A 25,187-nucleotide genomic window follows, 5' to 3' on the forward strand; every position below is an offset into this window, starting at 1 on the left:
GTAAGATTTTCTTTTTGGGATAGATTTCAAGTAGGCCTCAAATACCACAAACTAGTTATTTTCAGAATGGCAAATTTGGGAATGCTTTTTCAACCCAGAACAAAAAGTCTGCTTTTACTGTCACTACAAATAACTTGACCAGCTAAAACTGTGCAGATTTGGTTGAATAGAGATGTGAGACCTGTTTTTTTTTTGCGCTGTGTGACAGTTATAGGTTTAATCACAGAATGACACTTCTATCAGCACGCTAGCGTGTGTCTTAGGTTTTTCTGAATCACACTATCAATTCCTTCAATGTAAGATTTTCATTTTGGGATAGATTTCAAGTAGGCCTCAAATACCACAAACTAGTTATTTTCAGAATGGCAAATTTGGGAATGCTTTTTCAACCCAGAACAAAAAGTCTGCTTTTACGGTCACTACAAATAACTTGACCAGCTAAATCTGTGCAGATTTGGTTGAATAGAGATGTGAGACCTGTTTTTTTTTGCGCTGTGTGACAGTTATAGGTTTAATCACAGAATGACACTTCTATCAGCACGCTAGCGTGTGTCTTAGGTTTTTCTGAATCACACTATCAATACCTTCAATGTAAGATTTTCTTTTTGGGATAGATTTCAAGTAGGCCTCAAATACCACAAACTAGTTATTTTGAGAATGGCAAATTTGGGAATGCTTTTTCAACCCAGAACAAAAAGTCTGCTTTTACGGTCACTACAAATAACTTGACCAGCTAAAACTGTGCAGATTTGGTTGAATAGAGATGTGAGACCTGTTTTTTTTTTGCGCTGTGTGACAGTTATAGGTTTAATCACAGAATGACACTTCTATCAGCACGCTAGCGTGTGTCTTAGGTTTTTCTGAATCACACTATCAATACCTTCAATGTAAGATTTTCTTTTTGGGATAGATTTCAAGTAGGCCTCAAATACCACAAACTAGTTATTTTCAGAATGGCAAATTTGGGAATGCTTTTTCAACCCAGAACAAAAAGTCTGCTTTTACGGTCACTACAAATAACTTGACCAGCTAAAACTGTGCAGATTTGGTTGAATAGAAATGTCAGGTCTATTTTTTAGGCGCTGGGTGACAGGCTCAACTTGCCCCTGATGTAATATATGGCCAAAAAATAACCACACTGTTGATGGTTAAATGCACTTGGGTGACACAGGCACAGCCTGCAGCTGATGTAGTATATGGCCAAAAAATAATCAGACTGTTGATGGTTAAATGCACTTGGGTGACACAGGCTCAGCCTGCAGCTGATGTAGGATATAGCACAAAATAACCACACTATCGATGGTTAAATACACTTGGTGATAGCTCGTGCTGGCGCACCACAAGTCACAAAATGGCCTCCGATCACCCCAGAAAAAAAGTGATCTAAAAACGCTCTGTGCAGCCTCAAAAAAGTTAGCAAGTCAATAATAGCACTTCAATGATCCACAGCTGCAGATCGATCACAGAATGAAGTCTTTTGGAGGAGTTATTCTGCCTAATCTCGCCCTAACGTCGCAGCTGCAACCTCTCCCTATACTGATCATAGCAGAGTGACGTGCGGCGCTACGTGACTCCAGCTTAAATAGAGGCTGGGTCACATGGTGCACTGGCCAATCACAGCCATGCCAATAGTAGGCATGGCTGTGATGGCCTCTTGGGCCAAGTAGTATGACGCTTGTTGATTGGCTGCTTTGCAGCCTTTCAAAAAGCGCCAAGAAAGCGCCGAACACCGAACCCGAACCCGGACTTTTACGAAAATGTTCGGGTTCGGGTCCGTGTCACGGACACCCCAAAATTCGGTACGAACCCGAACTATACAGTTCGGGTTCGCTCATCCCTAGTCACTACAAATAATTTGACCAGCTAATACAGTACAGATTTGGTTGAATATAAATGTGAGGCCTATTTTTTTTACGCGCTGTGTGACAGATATACCTTTAATCACAGAATTAGACTTGAATCTACACTGTAGCGTGTGTGTTAAGCTTTTCAGAATGACACTATCAGCACCTTCAATCTAAGATATCCTTTTTGGGATAGATTTAAAGTAGGCCTGATATAGCAGAAACGACTAATTTTGAGAATGGCAAATTTGGGAATAGTTTTTCAACCCAGAACAAAAACTGTGCTTTTACGGTCACTAAATATAACTTGACCAGCTAAAACAGTACAGATTTGGTTGAATATAAATGTGAGGCCTATTTTTTACGCGCTGTGTGACAGATATACCTTTAATCACAGAATTAGACTTGTATCTGCACTGTAGCGTGTGTGTTAAGTTTTTCAGAATGACACTATCAGCACCTTGAATCTAAGATATCCTTTTTGGGATAGATTTAAAGTAGGCCTGATATAGCAGAAACTACTAATTTTGAGAATGGCAAATTTGGGAATAGTTTTTCAACCCAGAACAAAAACTGTGCTTTTACGGTCACTACAAATAATTTGACCAGCTAAAACAGTACAGATTTGGTTGAATATAAATGTGAGGCCTATTTTTTACGCGCTGTGTGACAGATATACCTTTAATCACAGAATTAGACTTGTATCTGTACTGTAGCGTGTGTGTTAAGTTTTTCAGAATGACACTATCAGCACCTTCAATCTAAGATATCCTTTTTGGGATAGATTTAAAGTAGGCCTGATATAGCAGAAACTATAAGTTTTTCAACCCAGAACAAAAACTGTGCTTTTACGGTCACTAAATATAACTTGACCAGATAAAACTGTACTGATTTGGAGGAATAGAAATGCCAGGCCTATTTTTTAGGTGCTGGGTGACAGGCTCAACTTACCCCTGATGTAGTATATGGCCAAAAAATAACCACACTATTGATGGTTAAATGCACTTGGGTGACACAGGCTCAGCCTGCACCTGATGTAGTATATGGCCAAAAAATAACCACACTATTGATGGTTAAATGCACTTGATGAAAGCTTGACCCTGATGTAGGATATAGCAAAAAATAACCACACTATTGATGGTTAAATGCACTTGGGTGACATAGATTCAGCCTGCACCTGATGTAGTATATGGCCAAAAAATAACCACACTATTGATGGTTAAATGCACTTGATGAAAGCTTGACCCTGATGTAGGATATAGCAAAAAATAACCACACTATTGATGGTTAAATGCACTTGGGTGACACAGGCTCAGCCTGCACCTGATGTAGTATATCAGGGATGGCCAACCTGTGGCTCTCCAGATGTTGCAAAACTACAACTCCCATCATGCCCGGAAAGTCTACAGCTATCAGCCTACAGCAGGGCATGGTGGGAGTTGTAGTTTTACAACAGCTGGAGAGCCGCAGGTTGGCCATGCCTGTAGTGTATGGCCAAAAAATAACCACACTATTGATGGTTAAATGCACTTGGGTGACACAGGCTCAGCCTGCACCTGATGTAGGATATAGCAAAAAATAACCACACTATTGATGGTTAAATGCACTTGGTGGTAGCTTGTGCTGGCGCACCACAAGCCACAAAATGGCCGCAGATCACCCCAGAAAAAAGTGATATAAAAACGCTCTGGGCAGCCTAAAAAGGTGAGCAATTCAATATCAGCACTTCAATGATCCACAGCTGGAGATCGATCACTGAATTAAGTCTTTTGGAGGAGTTAATCTGCCTAATCTCGCCCTAACGTCGCAGCAGCAACCTCTCCCTACGCTTGTATCAGCAGAGTGACGTGCAGCGCTACGTGACCCAAGCTTATATAGAGGCTGGGTCACATGCTGCACTGGCCAATCACAGCCATGCCAATAGTAGGCAAGGCTGTGATGGCCTCTTGGGGCAAGTAGTATGACGCTTGTTGATTGGCTGCTTTACAGCCTTTCAAAAAGCGCCAAGAAAGCGCCGAACACCGAACCCGAACCCGGACTTTTACGAAAATGTTGGGGTTCGGGTCCGTGTCACGGACACCCCAAAATTCGGTACGAACCCGAACTATACAGTTCGGGTTCGCCCATCCCTACTTAAACTCCTTCACTGTATTTGCAGCTACTACTTCTGCAGGAAGGTTATTCCATGCATCCACTACTCTCTCAGTAAAGTAATACTTCCTGATATTACTTTTAAACCTTTGCCCCTCTAATTTAAAACTATGTCCTCTTGTAGCAGTTTTTCTTCTTTTAAATATTCTCTCCTCTTTTACCTTGTTGATTCCCTTTATGTATTTAAAAGTTTCTATCATATCCCCTCTGTCTCGTCTTTCTTCCAAGCTATACATGTTAAGGTCCTTTAATCTTTCCTGGTAAGTTTTATCCTGCAATCCATGTACCAGTTTAGTAGCTCTTCTCTGAACTCTCTCCAAAGTATCAATATCCTTCTGGAGATATGGTCTCCAGTACTGAGCACAATACTCCAAATGAGGTCTCACTAGTGCTCTGTAGAGCGGCATGAGCACCTCCCTCTTTCTACTGGTAATTCCTCTCCCTATACACCCAAGCATTCTGCTAGCATTTCCTGCTGCTCTATGACATTATCTGCCTACCTTTAAGTCTTCTGAAATAATGACCCCTAAATGCCTTTCCTCAGATACTGAGGTTAGGACTGTATCACTGATTTTATATTCTGCTCTTGGGTTTTTACGCCCCAGGTGCATTATCTTGCACTTATCAACATTAAATTTTAATTGCCAGATTTTTGACCATTCCTCTAGTTTTCCTAAATCCTTTTCCATTTGGTGTATCCCTCCAGGAACATCAACCCTGTTACAAATCTTTGTGTCATCAGCAAAAAGACACACCTTGCCATCGAGGCCTTCTGCAATTTCCCTGATAAAGATATTAAACAATATGCGTCCCAGATTGGATCCCAGACACCTGATTCGGTTGATTCGGGTCAAAATAGAGTTTCCAAAAAATTATCATCACAAATTTGGTTCCATATGAGGTACAAGACTGGTTCTATCTTTGTTAGAAAAAGTTTGTCATGTTCATATTTGATGTCTGATTTTAATTTTTTCATGAACCACAAAATAACATCTTTAATTTAAAAAGAAAAAAAAAGAAACTTTGATTGCTGCTCTAACTTTTGATTTACTTGCATCTAATGATTATATGTTCAATTGTCTTTTTTTATTTGTAAGATTAAGATTCCAGGTGGAAAATAATTCCTAACATTGCAAATTTGGTTCTAGTGCATCACTGCTGTTGTATTTTCTCTGTCACTTCATTAAATACTTTTTAGTCTACCTACAGTATATGGAAAATCTGACATTTTAGAGGTGGCTGTAGTTGACCCCATTAACCCCAGTTAACCTCCTGTAACACAAAGCTGAGCTTTTTTTTTTTACTGCTGTTTATTGTACCACTGCCTGTCTGTGAAGCACACTGAACATTCTTTTAGATTGGGATTTTCTCATTCTAAGTGATAATATAGTCTACAGAGTCTAAGGGTTGAAAAGTAAATTTTGTTTGATCTTATAAATATTCAGGCTTTCTTAGGTAAAGAAAATCATCGATAAAAAATGACTGTGGTCAATCACAGGAGAGGACAATAACTCTATTCTGTCAAATGAGATAGCACCATCTAGATGAGAAATGAACAGAGAGGTATCCACATGACATTTCTGCAACTATCATAGACTTGAATGGAGAGAGCTGTGGAAATGCATGTCCACCTCTCCATTCATCTGGATACAGTAGCTACAATAGTACAATAGCTTCACTAGAAAGAACAGTCTTTAGGGGGTGGCCATTCTCCTTATAGGTAGGGGGCTTAGATATGAAACTCACAACTATTACACATTCATTCTACATGGTGGAAAAACCCTCTAACTCCATGTCAATCTTCTTCTTGTGACTCTCATGGGCACAGGCAGTTGTGATATGGGGAGTTATTTGATTGGGTGATAATTAGTGATGTGAGCTAACTTCCTGAAACTGAATTTGGATTTAATTTAGTCGAAACAGTCAGATGATTTTATTGAGGTCCAAATAAATTTACCCAGAAGAAAAAGTGCCCCAATTGCCAGTGGCAGTGAGATACAGTACATTGTAATGGGTAAATGCATGGCTGGTGGTGGTAACAGCCTCTTTAAAAACACAATTCACTGTCAATTATTATTTTTTTTTTTTAAAGGAATCCAAGAATGTTCACTTTTTGGCAGCATATGTCAGCTGGTGTTTATACACAGACACCCCAAGGGTCATGTGATCCCCTTTCATCTTTCTCAACTCCTGATCTGTAAAATGGCTGACACTATTTTGAGAAATTTGCCTGTATCTAATCAATGAAAATTTGAATTTGGTTTCAACACAAATTTTTTGAAAATTTAAACTGAATCAATTTTCTTATCTCTAGCGACTATATTTTTGTGCTTTATTTGTTGTCATTGTACTGTAACTGAGTGTGACTTGATACAGACATTACTTACAGATGATTTCTGATCACCTATAACAAATCATTAGTGAGAAAAAGAAAACATTAACTGCCATCACATCTGAATTTTTCATTTTTGAACTGGAGAAGAGCATTAATGTTCATTGTGAATAATTTGCTCTTTGAATAAATCTGAAAATAATACCTTAATAGCACCCTCACAAAAAGTCGATGTGACTCTATGTGATTTTTCCATAATTAGGGTCATTTCTGGGGCACACATCATATTCTTGTTTTGAACATTTTGTTTCCCTATTATTCAATTTTCTAATTGAGCAAAGTACAAATAATGGCATAAACACCCAGCAATTTGACAATTAAAAAGCACGGTGTACGGGACCTTATGTTTCCATTACCATATGGTAATTACAACATGTTAAATGGATAGCAACAGGGATAAATATACACAATTGCATTTTCCATCTTTCCACGTACTTTATTTACAATTATATTTTCATTCTATCTTCTAACCATGTAAACATCAGATTAAACAAATATGCTCAGTGTTTTGCGGCGCCTGTGCTTGTACTGTAATTGGCATAATGGCGGCAGTAAAATTATGCATGTTTAATGCTCGGTAATGTGTCCACCTCCCGGTTCTATCACAAACAAACTGCAACCACAACAAATACAAAATAAACACATATATCCTATATCTGTAACAGTTATTCACAGCTTGATAAAAATGGAAAGCGCTAATTGTATTGAATTTGTAAGATTCATTGGTGAAATGCCGTGTACAGAGACTGTATCAGTCTTATTAATAGGGGTTCAAAAGTCAAATTAATTTTGTATATGGCTAATCTACTGAAAGTCAAAAACATTTGTGTTTATTGGGCCTCACACTGAATTATTTACTAAGCCTCTTAAGAATGCCAAGTATGGTCCATACTCATGACTAGAGATGTGAGCAAATTACCCGTTTGGAATCGAAAATCGTGTCTCTAAACAGGCAAGTTGCAACACTGAGAGGCATTGGCAATTTGCAAAAGAGTTTGCTTCTCACCGAGCAAGCACTCTTTGGGGTAGATGAGGGGGAGGGTGACAGAGAGGAGGCTGAGGAAAGTGAGGTAGCTATCTGGGTAACAGTTAGAAAGTGGGGTAAAGGGAAGAGTGCCAGGGAGGCTAGCCCTGATCTGACACACCCCAACAAGTTTGCACGTTTGGAAGATGAGGGGGATGTCAGTCCAGGGACGGCACTGCTGCAGCCGGATACTTCCTCTGCCAGTCAGGGGAATGTCAGTTCCAGTAAGCAGAGAACCAGGAGAGCAGGGCAGGCCAGACAGGTGCTGGTAGTGGGAGACTCCATTATTAGGGGAACAGATAGGGAAATCTGTCACAAAGACCGTGATCGCCGAACAGTGTGCTGTCTTCCTGGCGCTAGAGTTCGACACATCGCGGATCGGGTTGACAGATTACTGGGAGGGGCTGAAGAAGATCGGAACCAATGACAAAGTTAGAGGTAGGTGGAGAGTCCTTAAAAATGATTTCAGGGATTTAGGTCAAAAGCTTAGGGCAGGGATAGGGTAGTATTTTCCGAAATACTGCCTGTACCACGAGCCACACAAGAATGGCAGTGGGAGATTAGGGAGATTAACAAGTGGCTCAAGAACTGGTGTAGAAAGGAGGGGTTTGGGTTCCTGGAGAACTGGGCCGACTTCTCTATCGGCTACAGGCTCTATCGTAGGGATGGGCTGCACCTCAATGGGGAAGGGGCAGCTGTGCTGGGGAGAAAGATGGTTAGAAGGTTGGAGGAGTGTTTAAACTAGGGACTGGGGGGGAGGGAAATTACACTATAGGAGGGGAAGATAGTGCAGATAGAGACCGGGGACAAGGTAGTGGGACTGGGGGAGGAATGGAAGGAGGGACTAGAACAGTTCAGAAGGAAAGGTGTAGGGTAAAAAATATACATAAACCTCTCAAATGTATGTATACTAATGCCAGAATCCTGACTAATAAAACTGGGAGCTGGAATTAGTGATGTGTGAGGAGGACTATGACATAGTGGGAATAACTGAAACATGGCTGGATGATAGCTATGACTAGGCAGTTAATGTACAAGGTTACAGTCTGTTTAGAAAGGATAATCGAAACCGGAGAGGGGGAGGGGTTTGCCTTTATGTAAAGTCCAGTCTAAAGCCCACACTCCGTGAAGATATAAGTGAGGGACATGAACATGTGGAGTCACTGTGGGTAGAGATTCATGGAGCTAAAAACAACAATAAATTACTAATAGGAGTTTACTATAAACCACCTAATATACCAAGATCCACAGAAAACCTACTACTAAACGAGATAGACGAGGCGGGAAATCATAATGAGGTGGTTATTATGGGGGACTTCAACTACCCAGATATAGACTGGGAAACTGAAACTTGTATATCTCATAAGGGAAACAGGTTCTTTGCAATAACCAAAGACAATTACCTCTCCCAACTGGTTCAGGACCCGACTAGTGGGACGGCCATACTGGACTTAGTATTAACCAATAGGCCTGACAGAACAACAGACGTGCAGGTTGGTGACACCTGGGAAATAGTGACCATGAAGTAATAACCTTCCAATTATCATTCAAAAGAGCGTTTCTACAGGGAGGAACAAAAAAAACAAACTTCAAAAAAGCTAAATTTAGCCAACTAAGAGAGGCCTAACTAACTGGGACAAAGTCCTCAAAAATTAAAATACAGCCACAAAATGGGATATCTTTAAAAGCATCCTAAAATATCATTGTGAGAGGTACATACCATATGGGAATAAAAGGTTAAGGAACAAAAAGAAACAAATGTGGATAAATAGAACTGTAAAGAAAGCAATAAATGACAAAAAGAAAGCATATAAATCACTAAAACAGGATGGTAGCACAGAAGCACTGAAAAACTATAAGGAAAAAAATAGAACATGTAAAAAACAAATAAAAGCGGCCAAACTAGAGACCGAGAGATTAATTGCCAAAGAGAGTAAAACTAACCCTAAAATGTTCTTCAATTATATAAATGTTAAAAAGTATAAATCTGAAGGTGTAGGCCCTTTAAAGAGTAATGAGGGGGGAGTCGCAGAGAGTGACGAGGAGAAAGCAAAGCTGTTAACTATTTTTTTCTCCAATGTATTCACTGTGGAAAATAAACTATCAGATGACATGCAGAATGTAAAAATAAATTCCCCATTAAAAGTGTCCTGTCTGACCCAGGAAGAAGTACATCAGCGACTTAAAAAGATTAAAATAGACAAATCGCCAGGACCGGATGGCATACACCCCCGTATCCAAAGGGAATTAAGTAATGTCATAGCCAGACCCTTATTTCTGATATTTGCGGACTCTATACTGACAGGGAATGTCCCACAGGATTGGCGCATGGCAAATATGGTGCCAATATTTAAAAAGGGTCCAAAAACAGAGCCTGGAAACTATAGGCTGGTAAGTTTAACATCTGTTGTGGGTAAACTGTTTGAAGGTTTTCGGAGAGATGCTATCTTAGAGCATCTCAACGGAAATAAGCAAATAACGCCATATCAGCATGGCTTCATGAGGGATCGGTCATGCCAAACTAATTTAATCAGTTTCTATGAGGAGGTAAGTTCTAGACTTGACAGCGGCAAATCAATGGATGTCATATATCTCGACTTCTCCAAAGCATTTGACACTGTACCACATAAAAGGTTAGTATATATAATAGTTAGTATAAAATGAGAATGCTCGGACTGGGAGAAAACGTCTGTACGAGGGTAAGTATCTGGCTCAATGATAGAAAACAGAGGGTGGTTATTAATGGTACACACTCAGATTGGGTCACTGTCACTAGTGGGGTACCTCAGTGGTCAGTATTGGTGCCTATTCTCTTCAATACATTTATTAATGATCTTGTAGAAGGCTTGCATAGTAAAGTATCAATTTTCGCAGATGACACTAAACTGTGTAAAGTAATTTACACTGAAGAGGACAGTATACTACTACAGAGGGATCTGGATAGATTGGAGACTTGGGCAAATAAGTGGCAGATGAGGTTTAACACTGACAAATGTAAAGTTATGCACATGGGAAGGAATAATGCAAGTCACCCGTACATACTAAATGATAAAACACTCGGTAACACTGACATGAAAAAGGATCTACGAATTTTAATAAACAGCAAACTAAGCTGCAAAAACCAGTGTCAGGCAGCTGCTGCCAAGGCCAATAAGATAATGGGTTGCATCAGAAGGGGCATAGATGCTCGTGATAAGAACATAGTCCTACCACTTTACAAATCGCTAGTCAGACCACACATGGAGTACTGTGTACAGCTCTGGGCTCCTGTAAACAAGGCAGACATAGCAGAGCTGGAGAAAGTCCAGAGGAGGGCAACTAAAGTAATAACTGGAATGGGGCAACTACAGTACCCTGAAAGATTATCAAAATTAGGGTTATTCACTTTAGAAAAAAAAGACAACTGAGGGGAGATCTAATTAATACTGTATGTATAAATATATCAGGGGTTAGTACAGAGATATATCCCATCATCTATTTATCCCCAGGATTGTGACTGTGACGAGGGGACATCCTCTGCGTCTGGAGGAAAGAAGGTTTGTACACAAACATAGAAGAGGATTCTTTACGGTAAGAGCAGTGAGACTATGGAACTCTCTGCCTGAGGAGGTGGTGATGGTGAGTACAATAAATGAATTCAAGAGGGGCCTGGATGTATTTCTGCAGTGTAATAATATTACAGGCTATAGCTACTAGAGAGGGGTCGTTGATCCAGGGAGTTATTCTGATTGCCTGATTGGAGTCGGGAAGGAATTTTTTATTCCCCTAAAGTGGGGAAAATTGGCTTCTACCTCACAGTTGTTTTTTTTTGCCTTCCTCTGGATCAACTTGCAGGATAACAGGCCGAAATGGATGGACAGATGTCTTTTTTCGGCCTTATGTACTATGTTACTATGTTACTAGGTATAGCAGTGGTACTATACACCCAAAAATTGGTGAATTTCACCCGAAAATGTAAATGACAATTATTTTTTTTTAACCGGCCTACTAGGTATAGCAGTGGTACTATACACCCAAAAATTGGTAAATTTCACCGAAAATGTAAATGACAATTATTATTTTTTTTTAACCTGTCTACTTGGTATAGCAGTGGTACTATACACCCCAAAATTGCTGAATTTCACCAGAAAATGTAACTGACAAAGTAGTGAAATGATATAAAATAAAATACGTACAAATAAAAAAAAAATTTATGTGGAGTTCCATATGGAGTAGGAGTTTGAGGAGGCGGTGAACTTAGCGGTGTAGGTGGAAGCGGCGGTGGAGGAGGACGAGGGAGCCAACACAATTGTTTTTTTTTTAAATTAGGGTACACTCTAAAAGAGTGTGAACTATCCAAAATACAAGAATGAGCAATTGCACTGCAGTTTAACAATGGCTGGTTAGTGCCGGTATACATGTCTATTCTGCACAAGGTACGGGTCCTGAGGGATCCATGCCTGGTTCATTTTAATGAACGTGAGCTTGTCTACATTGGCTGTGGACAGGCGGCTGCGCTTGTCTGTGATGACGCCCCCTGCCGTGCTAAACACACGTTCAGATAATACACTGGCTGCAGGGCAGGCCAGCACCTCCAAGGCATAAAGGGCAAGCTCAGGCCATGTGCCCAATTTGGAGACCCAGAAGTTGAAGGGGGCAGACCCGTCATTCAGTACATGTAGGCGTGTGCACACATACTGCTCCACCATGTTGGTGAAATGCTGCCTCCTGCTAAGACATTCTATATCAGCTGGTGGTGCTGGTTGTTGTGGCACGCTGTCAAAGCTTTTCCACATTTCGGCCATGCTAACCCTGCCTTCTGAGGTGCTGGCGGTGCCCCAGCTGCGTTGGAAACCTCTTCCTCTGCCTTCACCTTGTGATTCCACTGTGATTCAGGTGGGAATGCCACCAGCAGCACGTCTACCTGCGTGTGCTTGTACTCGCACATCTTACGATCACGTTCCAGTTACGGAATTAAGGACGGTCGGTTTTCCTTGTAACGGGGATCCAGCAGCGTGGCCACCCAGTAATCAGCACAAGTTAGAATTTGGGCAACTCGGCGGTCGTTGCGGAGACACTGCAGCATGTAATCGCTCATGTGTGCCAGGCTGCCCAGAGGCAACGAAAAGCTGTCCTCTGTGGGAGGTGTATCGTCTGTGTCCTCTGAATCCCCCCAGCCACGCACCAGTGATGGCCATGGGCTGGTCTGTGTGCCACCCTGCTGTGAACATGGTTCCTCCTCCTCCATCTCCTCCTCCTCATCCTCCAGAACTGTGCCCTGGCTGGACAATTGTGTACCTGGCGTTTGTGGGTGCAGGAACCCATCCTCGGAGCCACTTGGGAATGACTGGCCGGAAACCCTACGAAATGATCCCTCTTCCTCCTCCTCCTCCTGTGCCACATCCTCTTCCATCATCGCCAGGAGTGTTTTTTCAAGGAGGCATAGAAGTGGGATAGTAATGCTGAGAACGGCGTTATCAGCACTGGCCATCTTGGTGGAGTACTCGAAACAGCGCAACAAGGAACACAGGTCTTGCATGGAGGCCCAGTCATTGGTGGTGAAGTGGTGCTGTTCCGCCGAGCGACTCACCCGTGCGTGCTGCAGCTGAAACTCCACTATCGCTTGTTGCTGCTCGCACAGTCTGGCCAGCATGTAGCAAGGTGGAGTTCCACCTTGTGGGCACATCGCATATGAGGTGGTGAGCGGGAAGGCTGAAGTTACGCTGCAGCGCTGACAGGCGAGCAGCAGCAGGGTGAGAACGCTGAAAGCGCGCACATCCGGCCCACATTTTATACAGCAGCTCTGACATATCGGGATAATTTTTAAGGAATCTCTGTACCACCAAATTCAGCACATGTGCCAGGCAAGTGATGTGCATCAAACCGTCTAGTCCCAGAGCTGCTACGAGATTTCGCCCACTATCGCACACCACCAGGCTGGGCTTGACGCTGACTGGCACAAACCACTCATCAGTCTGTTGTTCAAGGCCTGTCCACAGCTCCTGCGCGGTGTGGGGTTTGTCCCCCAAACAGATAAGTTTTAAAACTGCCTGCTGTCGTTTGCCCCTGGCTGTGCTGAAGTTGGTGGTGAAGGTGTTACGCTGACCGGATAAGGAGCTGGTAGAGTGAGGAAGCAGAGTAGGAAGAGGAAGCAACAGGAGGCAAACTGAAGTGCCCTGCAATCCTCGGTGGTGGAAGGACATGCGCCAAACTGCTATCCGCCTTAAGCCCAGCCGCCACTGCATTTACCCAGTGTGCTGTTATGGAGATATAATGGCCCTGATCGTGCTTACTGGTCCACGTATCCGTAGTCAGGTGCACCTTGCCACAGATGGCGTTGCACAGTGCACACCTGATTTTGTCCCCTACTTGGTTGTGCAGGGAAGGGATGATTCGCCTTGAAAAGTAGTGGCGGCTAGGCACGATGTACTGTGGGACATCCACCGCCATCAGGCCTTTAAAACTATCCGTCTCCACCAGACGGAATGACAGCATTTCAAAGGCCAGTAATTTAGAAATGCTAGCATTCAGGGCTAGGGATCGCGGGTGGGTAGGGGGGGTACTTCCTCTTCCTCTCCAGCATTTGGGAGATGGAGAGCTGAACGCTTCCGTGGGAAATTGTGGAGATGCTTGGTGACCCAGGTGTTGGTGTCGCTGGCAGATCCTCTGTTTGCGGGGTGGCAGGTGGCACTGTCACTCCAGAGGGGGATGAAGAGGCTGAGACTGCAGCAGAAGAGGAAGCAGGAGGAGCCAGAGACCTTTCTTGGTTTTTGAGTTGTCTACTCCACTGCAGCTCATGCTTTGAACTTAAATGCCTGGTCATGCAGGTTGTGCTCAGGTTGAGACTGTTTATGCCTCTCTTCAGGCTCTGATAGCACAGCGTGCAAACCACTCGTGTCTTGTCGTCAGCACATTGTCTGAATAACTGCCACGCTAGGGAACTCCTTGGAGCTGGCTTTGGTGTGCTCGGTCCTTTGCTGTGGTGGGCAGTAGCAGGCGTACTGTCTAGAGGACGGCTGCTCCGCTTTTGCACCCTGCTACCTCTTCTGCTGTGCTGGTGGCTCTGTGCGACCAATGCCTCTACCTCCGAACTACATAGGTCATTCGCATGACCTAGATTCCATGTGGGGTTGAGGACCCTTATCGTCCTCCACATCATCTTCCACCCAGTATTCACCCCTGCCTTCCTTGTCGGTCTGCACACTTTCGAAAGCCCCAGCAGTTGGCACCTGTTTTTCGTCATCATCCGAGACGTGCTGCGATGGTCCTCCCATGTACTCATCTTGAAAGATAAGTGGTTGGGCATCGGTGCACTCAATCTCTTCCACTTCTGGGGCAGGGTTACGTGGATGGCCCTGGGAAACCCTGCTAACAGAGTCATCAAAAAGCAGAAGAGACTGCTGCAAGACTTGGGGCTCAGACTGCTTGGCTGATTTGCAAGGGGGTGACGTGAAAGACTGATGAACATCACGGCAGGTGCCAACTGTGTTATTTCAGCAGGAGACTGGGTGGGAGACAATGTGAAGGAACTGGATCCACGGTCAGCAACCCAATTTACTATCGCCTGTACTTATTCAGGCCTCACCATTCATAGAGCTGCATTAGGCCCAATCAAATACAGCTGCAGGTTCTGTCGCCTACTCACACCTGAGGAAGGGGTTTCACTTGTGTGTGTAGCTGGCACAGATCGACCACGTCCTCTCCCTGCAACAGGAGCTCCACCAGCAGCACCACGACCTGGGCCCCATCCCTTACTTGACGCTCTCCTTATATTTCTCGAATTTAGGATCTTGCCCTAAATGGGTGTTTAATTAATAGTAGAATAGAACAACAGTATGTAAAGGGTGTATCTCACACGGCCTGACCCACTGTAGGCCTGAATTGAAGATTTCTTAGCCCAAAATGGCTGTATTTCAAATGCCTGAATCAAACCCCTGTATGTAAAGGGTGTATCTCACATGGCCTGAACCACTGTAGGCCTGAATTAAATATTGGTGCGCCAAATGGCGGTATTTCAAATATCTGAATCTAACCCAAATGTATTAAGGGTGTATCTCACAATGACATATGCAGCAAAGGCTGCCAAATAAACATTTTTTTTGCCCAAACGGGTGTTTGTTTAATAACTCAATATGGCAGCAGTATATAACCCAGGAATTTCAAAAGTGCTTATGCTGAAAAGGCCTGAAATATTGTGTTATTTTGTCCCAAAAAGGGTGTTTTATTAATCAAAGAATATAAGCCCTATATATGCGAGTTGTATCTCACACGGCCTGACCCACTGTAAGCCTGAATTAAAGATTTCTTAGCCCAAATTGGCTGTATTTCAAATGCCTGAATCAAACCCCTGTATGTAAAGGGTGTATCTCACGGGGCCTGAACCGGTGTAGGCCTGAATTAAATATTGGTGCACCAAATGGCGGTATTTCAAATTTCAAATCTCTGAATCTAACCCAAATGTATTAAGGGTGTATCTCACAATGCAATGACATCTGCATCAAAGGCTGCCAACTAATTTTTTTTGCACAAACGAGTGTTTGTTTAACAACTGAATTTGACAGCAGTATATAAGCCTGTAATTTCACACGTGCTGATGCTACAAGGCCTGAAAATAGTGTTTTATGGCAAAAAAAAGTGTGTTTTTAAAACCCCAAATGATGGCTGTATTTCTAGCTTAAATTGCACACTGACTAATCCAGATATATGTATATTGCCAAAAAATATTTGATTTTCAATGTCCCAAAAGCTCAGATGCAGTGCTGGTGCACTGAGCTTGCATAAAATGGCCACCGCTGCCGCCCACCTAACTGACTTATTAAAGTTATTTTTTTTTTTGGTCACTGGGCTCAGGGCAGGATAAAAAAATTGTGCCCTGCACCCACAAAACACAATGTATGTAGATCGCTGAGTTAGATTCTGATTTTGAGCAAAGTGTCTCTCCTATTCTCTCCCTGAAATCACCAGCAGCATCCTCTCCCTACACTAAGCACAGCAGAGTGACGTGCAGCGCTACGTGACTCCAGCTTATATATAGGCTGGGTAACATGCTGCACTGGCCAATCACAGCCATGCCATTAGTAGGCATGGCTGTGATGGCTTCTAAGGTCAGACAGTTAACCGCTTGTTGATTGGCTGCTCTGCAGCTTTTCAAAAAGCGCCAAGAAAGCGCCGAACACCGAACCCGAACTTTTACTGAAATGTTCGGGTTCGGGTCCGGGGTCCAAAAATCCTAAAGTTCGGTACGAATCCGAACTTTACAGTTTGGGTTCGCTCAAGCCTACTCATGACTGTACTACAAAATACAATTTAAAGGGGTTTTCTCTTTTGACTGTTCACGGATTGTCCCTGTGCTAGGAATAAATTAAGTGTTCCGTTTTCCCTGTAGTGCCACCATAGGGGATTACACAAGTCCCACTGAAATAAATGTGTTGTTAATGTTATCTAAGGATGTCAAAGCTAGTCCAGTCCCCACTGCTCTCCACTTTCTGTTTTCCATTTCCTGATCCACACTCTGGGAATGTCAGGAAAGACCAACTCACCCAATAACTGGCCTTAGCCATAGCCCAACTGGTCCAGCCATTTCTGAAGTGTCAAAACTGTACAGGACGAGGAAAGCACCAGGAAGTGGAAAGCCACACTTGCATCCTCAAATCTGCACCCTGTGAATGCAATAGCGGGGTTCTAAGTAGCTGTTATGGAAACTGGAGACCTTCTGAAGGACCCCAGGTCTGTCATGTTTTGGCCTCTGTTACATCCTGCCTGAGCAAGGATACAGTAAAATGCTGACAAAAATCCCTTTACACTATACAGATTTGCATATAGTACAAGCTATCAAATGATCTCCTAAGAGCACTAGAAAACATGCTTTAAAAAACTATTTTTCCATTTTATAATATCTAAAAAAATGGAAAAGTTAACAATAACTGGCATTGCTTCAGCTGTGACGGCTTTATGTATTACCCTATGAGTTCACTTGTGCCTCCACCCACAAACTAAATAAAACACGATCAAAAGGCACTATACTGTACATCCAAAAATGGTATCAATAAAACTGTAACTCACTCTCCAAAAATGAGCCTTCATACAACTCTAGACTTGACTGCAGTAAGTCAATGGATGTCGCATATCTTGACTTCGCCAAAGCATTTGATACTGTGTCACATAAAAGGTTAGTATATAAAATGAGAATGCTCGGACTGGGAGAAAATATCTGTATGTGGGTAAGTAACTGGCTCAGTGATATAAAACAGACGGTGGTTACTAACGGTACATACTCAGATTGGGTCACTGTCACTAGTGGGGTACCTCAGGGGTCAGTATTGGGCCCTATTCTCTTCTATATATTTATTCATGATCTTGTAGATGGCTTGCATGGTAAAATAAAAAAATTTGTAGATGACACTAAACTGTGTAAAGTAATTAACATGAAGAGGACAGTATACTGCTACAGATGAATAGATGGACGGTTAGTTGCACCACCAGCTGCGACTTCTGCCCGCTCACGGCAGGTCTTAAATTGTGGAAGCGGTGTGGGCGGGGAAGGAGACGGGCCAGTAAGCCTGTCTTATTTTCCATTTTCCACGCCTTTTTCAGGCATAAAAAAGGTCTAAATGTAAAACAGTTAGGAAGCTGTCTTACATTTAGAACTGCCGGAGGATCCACTGATGATATAACTTTGGCGGAACAGCCGCTGGCTTAGGGGATTATTAAGACTGGTGTCTAAAATGCTGGTCTTTATAAATGTGCTACTATGTTACTAAGTCTGTCAGCAGAAAAATCAAAAAAGCTATCGGCGTCAGAATATTTCAACATAAAGCAAAGCTTTTTAATGTTTTGAAAGTAGTAAAACATGAAAAAAACTATATAAATTTGGTATATGCATAATCATACTGACTATCAGAATAAAGTTAGCATTTCATTTTTATCATTACCATTTTCACTATAGTCCCCCAATTTATACAATACACTAGAGGTGCTCCAAAATGGTGGCATTGAAAAAAATATAATTCATCTGGCATAAACAAACCCTCATATAGCTATATTGATGGTAAATAAATGCAAATATTAAAAACAAACAAACAATTAAAATAGATTACCAGCCTTAAACGTGTTTTCTGACTTTTTTAACTGATGACCTATGTTCTGAGCACTCCTGTTCTTGCTCCACTAATGTGTTGAGCATGTATAGTCAGTGCTAATTTAAAAGTATACACAATACCAGCGTAGCATTATCATCCAGTGAACTTAGTGTTATATTAGGTCAACATACCTAGCACTGGTGGCTGATAAATGGACTGGATGGTAGGATATCGATCGATGTCCGATACTGATTGTGTGCATGTGAACCAGTGGGCTCATTCAGGGTATAGCTAAACTGTTTAATTGGCTTGAATCATCTGAATAGGTCTGGCACAACAACATCAGAGGTCTAAAAATATTGAATAATCAATTGATGTGAGGTTCACAGCTACATCCAGAGGTAGATATATTTGCTATAGGAATCTTCTAGTTCAGGGCTGGCCAACCTGCAGCTCTCCAGCTGTTGTAAAACTACAACTCCCACTATGCCCTGCTGTAGGCTGACAGCTATAGGCTGTCTGGGCATGCTGGGAGTTGTAGTTTTGCAACAGCTGGAGAGACGCAGGTTGGCCATCCCTGTTATAGTTGGTTATTGCAGAACAAACTAGAAATCCAAGTGCACATACCCCTGGCTTGCACCAACCACCATTCCTTAATCAAGTATACTGTAGCACTTAGACAGGCATCAACATCATGTGCACCCACAATTACTCCCACATACAACAAAGGTGAGAACGCAGGACAATAGTAATAGTTTTCATTTATTGGTGGAAGGTTAGTGTTATCCTGCTTGAGAGGCTACCTATACTTCCATCCTCCCAAGAGTATGCAATATTTTACCTCTACACTAGGCATGGCCAACCTGAGGCTCTCCAGCTGTTGCAAAACTACAACTCCCACCATACCCTGCTGTAGGCTGATAGCTGTAGGTAGCCTGGGCATGCTGGGAGTTGTAGTTTTGCAACAGCTGGAGAGCCTCAGGTTGTCCATCCCTGCTCTACACCATCTCTGGGACCTGGTAACTAATCCCACCTGTTTTCCACCTATCAGCGCCTGACAATTTGGATATGTTTCTTCCCTTTTAATTGTGTTATTTCCAATGAAGTTTTTGTTATTTAAAATTTTAAGTTCAATTACGCAGTGACAAATACAAATCAAGGAACATGTTCTGTCAACAAGGAGCAGAAAAATAATAACAAAAGCGCGCTGCTCTGCTATCTATAAAATTATTTTAAATACAAATCAAGAGACGCAAACCATTGATAATTTTCTTAAGTGAATTTTAAATTATTATCAAAACATAATTAATATTAACCCCTTCAGGACCCTGCCATTTTTCACCTTAAGGACAAGACAATTTTTTGCAAATCTGTCATGTGTCACTTTATGTGGTGATAACTTTAAAACACTTTTACTTATCCTAGCCGGTCTGAGATTGTTTTATTGTCACATATTGTACTTCATGACAGTGGTAAAATTGAGTTTAAAAAAATTATTTTTATTTATAAAAAAATGCCAAATTTACCCAAAATTTGGAAAAATTAGCAAATTTTAATTTCTCTACTTTTATATTAGATCGTAATACCTTCAAAAATAGTTATTACTTTACATTCCCCACATGTCTACTTCATGTTTGGATCATTTTGTGAATGCCATTTTATTTTTTGGGGACGTTAGAAGGCTTAGAAGTTTAGAAGCAAATCTTGAAATTTTTCAGAAATTTCAAAAACCCACTTTTTAAAGGACCAGTTCAGGTCAGAAGTCACTTTGTAAGGCTTACATAATAGAAACTACCCAAAAATGCCCCCATTTTAGAAATTACACCCCTCAAGGTATTCAAAACTGATTTTACAAACTTTGTTAATCCTTTAGGTGTTCAACAAGAATTAATGGAAAATAAATATAACATTTCAAAATGTCACTTTTTTGACAGATTTTCCATTTGAATCAAATTTTTCCAGTACAAAGCAAGGGTTAACAGCGAAACAAAACTCAATATTTTTGAGGAATATTGAACCACTGAGAAAGGGGTCACTGTTGCAAATCCCCGAAACGCATCTGGTACTAATCCCCCCATTAAGAAGAGAGACCCTGCAAGACCGAGGAAGTCTGGAAGCATGCCGTTTAAACCAGCGAATTGCCAAAGTGATTTAACGCTACTATACGCCAGGTTCACACCACGTGTAGCAAACAAACTTCACTGGCGCCAAAATTCGAATCTGGACACCAGCTCTTGAGACCGGAGTCAGGACAGACACGCCGAGTCGAGAGCCCATTATCCAGTACCCCAAAACCCTCGGGTAAGATCTTGCATATCTCTTTCAAGCGATCGCTTTTCATAGCAAATACAGCGGGACGCCGCTGTGCGTATGAACAGCCAGACTACTGTTTAACAAAATCTTTAGGCTGCATACGCTGAGGACATTGACTATCGTCAACAGTTGTGATTAAGGACTGTCTGCAGGAGAGGATTATCTATATTATCGCAAAAATTTATGGTACCATATACCAAGTACGATCAGTGTATTATTTGTATGATCACCATTGAAAATTTTGTATGATCATCACTGAATATTTGAATTCAACAACTTATTTATTGGGATTCATATTTATACTAAATTATATTGCCTGATTTAATACATTTTTATTCCATATTTATATTCATATATTTTATTCTGTATTTATTGTGGTTTTTAAATCCATCATCTTAGTGTCGGTAATAGTATTTATCTGCTGTCCTTTGTTCAATTTCACATATGCTGATACCACATTGTATTGTTATTAATAGTGTTATATGTTAATAAAGATCCCTATACTTTTAGAGTGTGCCCCACTTCCATTATTTATACTATTTATGGCCCTGATTCTGTAGTTTACAGAAACACCCCATATGTGGTCGTAAACTGCTGTACGGGCACACGGTATTGCGCAGAAGGAAAGGAATGCCATATGGTTTTTGGAAAGCAGATTTCACTGGGATAATTTTAAGCTGCCATGTCACATTTGAAGACCCCCTGATGCACCCCTAGAGTACAAACTCCAAAAAAGTGACCCCATTTTAGAATCTTCACCCCTCAAGGTATACAAAACTGCTATTGCAAACTTTGTTAATTCTTTAGGTGTGCTACAAGAATTGATGGAAAATAGAGATGAAATTTCAGAATTTCACTTTTTTGGCAGATTTACAAAGTTTTTGGAAGGCAGATTTTGCTGGACTGTTTTTTTGACACCATGTCCCAATTGAAGCCCCCCTGATGCACCCCTAGAGTAGAAACTCTAAAAAAGTGACCCCATTTTGGAAACTACAGGATAAGGTGGCAGTTTTGTAGGTACTATATTAGGGTACATATGATTTTTGGTTGCTCTATATTACACTTTTTGTGAGGCAAGGTAACAAGAAATAGCTGTTTTGGCACAGTTTTTATTTTTTATTATTTACAACATTCATCTGACAGGTTAGATCATGTGGTATTTTTATAGAGCAGGTTGTTACGGACACAACAATACCAAATATTACTTTTTTGTTTGTTTGTTTGTTTTAGTTTAACATAACAAAGCATTTTTGAAAAAAAAAGATTTTTTTTGTGTCGCCACATTCTGAAAACCATAGTTTTATATCTTTTTTGGGGCGACTGTCTTGTGTAGGGGCTCATTTTTTTCTGGATGAGATGATGGTTTGATTGGTTCTATTATAGGGTGCACATGATTTTTTGATCACTTGCTATTACACTTTTTGTGATGAAAGGGGACAAAAAATAGCTTTTTTTACGGTATTCACCTGAGGGGTTAGATCATGTGATATTTTTATAGAGCATATTATTACGGACACGGCGACACCTAATATGACTTTTTTTATTTCTGTAAGTTTTACACAATGATTATATTTTTTAAACAAAAAAAAAAATCATGTTTTAGTGTCTCCATAGTCTGAGAGCCATATTTTTTTTTCAGTTTTTGGGCGATTGTCTTAGGTAGGGTATGATTTTTGAGAGATGAGATGACAGTTTGATTGGCACTATTTTGGGGTGCGTATGACTTTTTGATCGCATGCTATTACACTTTTTGTGATGTAAAGTGACATAAAATGGCTTTTTTGACACCTTTTTTTTTTTATCTTACGGTATTCACCTGAGGGATTAGGTCATGTGATATTTTTTTAGAGAAGGTTATTATGGACGCGGCAATACCTAATATGTCTACTTTTTTATTTATGTAAGTTTTACACAATGATTTCATTTTTGAAACAAAAAAAATCATGTTTTAGTGTCTCTATAGTCTGAGAGCCATAGTTTTTTCAGTTTTTGGCCAATTGTCTTAGGTAGGGTAAGATTTTTGCGGGATGAGATGACGATTTGATTAGCACTATTTTGGGCTGCAAATGAATTTTTGATCGCTTGCTATTACACTTTTTGTGATGTAAGGTGACAAAAAAATGTTTTTTTTACACCGTTTTTAATTTTATTTGTTACAGTGGTCACCTGAGGGTTTAGGTCATGTGGTATTTTTATAGAACAGGACGCGGCAATACCTAATATGTATACTTTTTTAAATTTACTTAAAGGGGTTATCCCACCTTCTCATTTCCATGCCGTGGCTGCTCTCTCTTGTTCGAGAAACTGCTCAGTAAGGGGGCGTTTACTGACTCCGCCTCTTGTTTGGCGTGAGCTCTCCGGTGTGAGCAGGAAATCATTCGCTCAGCCGCCGCAGCTACAAGCGCAGGAGAACTAACAAGCGCGCAGGCGCAGAGAGTTCTCTGCAAAAAAAACACAGGACGAACTAAAGGAATCCACCGCGCAGGCGCGAAAATGCGCAAGCCCGAGAGTCAGGTCGGGCTGCGTAAAAAAAAAGATGAGGAAAGCGCGCAAGCGCAGCAAATGCTCCGATGTTGCTGGGGTGGCCGTAACCTATAACGACCGGCAGTAAACAAGGCTACAAAAGAAGGTCAAATATATAAGAAGGGAGGACGAATCTCTAATAACTTCTATTGGGTAAGTTGATACTGGTGTCAAAAACTACACAATTAGGCAGACTTCAAAAGATGGGATAACCGCTTTAAGTTTTGCAGAATAACAGCATTTTTTAAACTAAAAAAATAAAATGTTTTAGTGTCTCCATATTCTGAGCCAAAGTTTTTTTTTTTTTTTTTGGGCAATTGTCTTAGGTAGGCGCTCATTGTTTGAGCGATGAGGTGACAGTTAGATTGGTACTATTTTGGGGGGTATATGCCTTTTTGATCTCTTGGTGTTGCACTTTTAGTGATGTAGGGTGACCAAAAAATTGTTTATTTAGCACAGTTTTTATTTTATTTTTTTGACGGTGTTCACCTGAGAGGGTTAGGTTATGTGTTAGTTTTATAGAGCCGGTCGATATGGACACAATGATACCTAATATGTGTACTTTTTATTTTTCCCCAATTTTAAAAAATTAATTTCCCTTTATCTTGGCAAAAAGATATTTTTCTTTTATTTTTACTTGAAGTATTACATTTTTTTGTGGAAAACATTAATTTTGTAACTTTTTTTTTCACTTTCTTTTTTGTCCCACTCTGGGACTTCAACTTTTGGCGGTCTGATCCCCTTTACAATGCATTCCAATACTTCTGTATTGGAATGCATTGGCTGTAAGTGTAATACAGTGTGTATTACACATACAGCTTCCTGCCTGTGAGATCCAGGGGGCTGGAATTTACAGGCTCTCCCCTGGAAGGCAGCCCCGATGCCTAAGGAAGGCATCACACTGCCTTCCATGCCATCAGGTCCCCGTCACAGCAGCACGGAGACCCAATGGCAGCTCCGATACCTGTGATGACATCGCATGTGCCGCGGTCAATGCTGACCGCGGCACTTCAAGGGTTAATGTGCCGGCATCAGTGATTTCACCATGCCGGTGCATGCAGCAGGGGTCCGGCTATCAGTGGCTGCCGGACCCCTGCCGCGGATCGGGCGAGCGCATCTCCTGAACCCGCTCAATCACAGCGCCATACATGTACAGCGCTGGTCCTTAAGTCACGGACATCTGTGGCGTACATGTACGGCGCAGGTCCTCTACGGGTTAATATAAAAGTTATTTATATATGCTCTCAAACAGTACTAAAAAAAAAAAAATCTTACACATTTATGTCAATGAAAAAATAAAAAGTTACAGCCACTTAAATCCAGAGAAACAAAAACTGAAAAATGTAACTGATCATTAAGGGGTTAATGTCATGTTTAAAACGCCTATATTCACTTTAAAATGTTCTGTAATGCGCAGAGAAGTAAACAAAAATATGCATTATCCACTAGTGATTTGTGGTGTAGTCCTAGCCTAGCGGACTGTTATTCTCCCAGTATACGCATGATGACTATATAATTTACTGTGGGAATGAGGAATAAATCAGTAATTAATTGCATTGACTTGGTCCTACTGTTATGTAACAATATTGTTCAGGATCATGGACGCTTAGTTAAGGTTGCAGTGATTTTTATTATGGAGAGATTTATTTTATCTAGAATCACTGACAGTGTTACATTAAAGTAAAATGGACTTTGCTTGCCGGCACATTTATCATGCGGCACAGCGTCTGCAGGGAGCATCATCAGGTTATTGATATGCAATGCTTGATGAAATGCCACAAAGTTTTTTGCTAAATTTTCCAGCTACTTCCAACTCACACCGTCCTTTTTTTTTTTTTTCATATTTTTAAATAGTGTCAACTGGAAAATGAAACCCCTTAAAA

This window comes from Bufo bufo, chromosome 5 (genome assembly GCF_905171765.1).
Source record: "Bufo bufo chromosome 5, aBufBuf1.1, whole genome shotgun sequence".
NCBI lineage: Eukaryota > Metazoa > Chordata > Amphibia > Anura > Bufonidae > Bufo > Bufo bufo.